This window comes from Neltuma alba, unplaced genomic scaffold (genome assembly GCF_004799145.2).
Source record: "Neltuma alba isolate B1F8T4 unplaced genomic scaffold, ASM479914v2 tig00013285_pilon, whole genome shotgun sequence".
Taxonomy (NCBI): Eukaryota; Viridiplantae; Streptophyta; class Magnoliopsida; order Fabales; family Fabaceae; genus Neltuma; species Neltuma alba.
In genome coordinates this window covers 8,912-11,806 of record NW_021637571.1, presented here as the reverse complement: position 1 = coordinate 11,806, position 2,895 = coordinate 8,912, and the positions used below count along the sequence as shown (strand labels likewise).

The window sequence follows — 2,895 nt, the reverse complement described above, 5'->3', positions numbered from 1 at the left end:
TTACTGTGTCAAACTCACGTTGTTTGTGCTGGTATGCTATGACGGACATTAACACGTGTTCCCACATTACAGTAAATTGATTTGGCAAGGAAGCAGGGCGCAGAAGTTTCAGTTACTATATCATTTCCCCGGTTTCCTGTATTCAACAATTTTGCCGTTGATTTACCAGTATCTGATTGTTCTATCTTCCAGCGGGATGATGGATTATCCAGCATATAGCATGAAGAACTTTAGCAATAGTTGTTGTTGTTGTTGTTAGGCTTCATGAAGTTAATCTGTTTATCGGTCTCTGTCTTGGCTAAAACTGAGCTGCCAGAAGAAAGTGGTGCAGGGATATGCCATGAAATCAGTAATTTCATCTTCTTCCCATTAATATCTGTCTCTATCAGTTCAGTACTCGGTAAGAATGTCTAGTTTCATAATTTTAAGTATTATTGGCACTCCGGGAATGCAAAGTTCACTAGTTCCACAAATATCGCAAAAAGTTGAAATACACCTGGCATCCTCTGCAGAAAAGAGACTAACTTGCCTAAACAACTTATCCTTCAAAGTTCAAATAGACCTGAGCACTGACTACTTTTATGCCATGAGAGAATTAGAGATGAAACAATGTTCTTCATCCAAGATTATTGCATATGCTTCACATCTTTGACATTGCATAGTCCATCACATCTACAACGAAATCTAAAATGAAAGAAATAGCCAGAATTAGCAAACAGATGACAGGCTGTAGTAAGAGAAAGAAAAGGTTGATGAATGAAGATAATTATTGACTGTCGACCTGCATCTTCTATAGTGAAGCAAAGTGGGGGCGTGATCCGTATAACATTGCCATGAAAACCACCTTTCCCAATTAGCACTCCCATATCTGAAATTCTTGCAATCAAAACTTGTTAATATTGTATATCTGCATCGTAACAAGATAGAAAAATCATAATACAGTTTTGTGAACATAAAAACATCATGAAGACAGAGTCTGAACAGCCTTTCATCTGCTCCATAATCCGGAGCATTTCAGCCTTAGCAGGAGTTTTTCAACTGACGATCTTTCACAAGCTCAACACCAAGCAACATACCTCTGCCCCTCACATCACCAATTACTGAAAGCAAGTGAAACATATTAGTCATCAACACTGACAGATCTCACCCTAACCCAGGAAGCCAGTCAAAAAGTGAAAAGAATAAAACAAACTCACTTTCATGCTTTTCCATTAGCATAGAAAGACGATCTTTTAAATGTTTCCCCACAATAAATGCATTCTGTTGAAGCTTTTCCTTCTCGATTACTCTTAAAACAGCCAGCCCAGCAGCAGTGCAGACTGGATTTCCTCCGAATGTACTAAATAAGTGCGCTGTGTTAAAACCTTTGCAATCTGAGGAGTTTGTTATGACTGCACCAATAGGTGCACCGTTGCCAATTCCCTGACATCGCCATGAATAATGAAACTCAACACCAGCAGAAATAAAGTGACCCATTTCATCAAAATAACAACAATAAAATGACCCAGCTTATCAAGGGTACTTCTTGTCGCTGGTTAAAATATGATGAATGCTTGACAATCGGTGTTTTATCCAAGCGTGACCAATGAAAATCAGACATATTGCGAGCTCCCTAAAGAAGTTATATACCTTCGCAACAGTTACAATATCAGGCACAACTCCATGAGCCTCAAAGCCCCAGAAGTGACTCCCGGTGCGGCCAAACCCTGACTGGACCTCATCAGCTATACTGATGCCTCCTGCTTTTCTGACCATGCCATAAACTGCTGGCAAGTAACCTGGAGCCACCTCGATCACTCCACCCACTCCCTGTCAAGCATGAATCTTTCACTTCATATTACACATGCCATTATGAAACGCAAAACATCATTACCTTTTAGTCTTTTACTATATTATATAGCTAAATAGTGACATTACCTGAATGGCTTCAGCAATAATCCCGGCTACACGACCGCTCGTGCCATAGTCAATTATATCTTGAACATCTTTTGCATACATTAGTCCATCTGAACCAAAAACACCTCTGTAGGAATCGGGGTTAAGCACGTGGTGGATTCCAGTCTACCAGCATAAAGGCAGTAACAAGAGTGAGTGCAAGTTATGGTGCAACGAACATGCAGCTTCAGTTATTTTTGATTTCTGCTAGAAGTCAGAGATGCGGAAGGGGCACCTGTACAACATTGAACTTGTGAAAATTTTGTGCAGTGGCATTCATTGTGGCTGCTCCATTTCCATGGTAGCCATTTCTGATCGAAATTATATCTTGACAGCCAGTGTATAGCCGGGCAATCATTAATGCAAGCTCATTGGCTTCTGTCCCAGAATTTGTGAAGAAAACGACCTGAAAACCCGTCATCAATGACAATTAGCATCGGAGGACGGTTTCAATCATGAGACTGTAAATTCCCATTAAAAAAAAAAAAAAAACCTTGAGTTCTCCCGGCAACTTAGACGCCAATGCCTCTGCAAAATCAATAACTGCATGGTTTAAATAAACAACAGTGGTATGCTGCAAGAGTCTAGTCTGGTTCACAACTGCTTCAACCACATCAGGATGGCAATGCCCGCATGAAACCGTGGCAATTCCACCAAAAGCGTCCAGATAGCGGCGACCATTTTCATCAAACAGGTATTGCATCTTACCCTCAACCAGATTCAACTGCCACCACATAAAAAGTCGAAACATTGGATGCAAAATGCAGCAGTCTTGAATATTGATCAGGAATTAAACAAGAAACTACAAAGAACAGTTCGAAGGCCTTACAGGGTTATCGTAGAAAGGACCAAGGCAGGTGGACAGATACTCTCTGCGCCGTTTCAAGAGATCGGATGCGGAAGGCCCATTGTAGGGTGCAGGAGTGTAATCAAAACACGGCATTTCCGGAGAACATCGGC

At 41.0% G+C, this 2,895-nt stretch overlaps 1 pseudogene; it reads right to left on the bottom strand.

The window, feature by feature from the left end:
- LOC114736025 (alanine--glyoxylate aminotransferase 2 homolog 3, mitochondrial-like) lies at nucleotides 1–2,895 on the bottom strand (annotated as a pseudogene).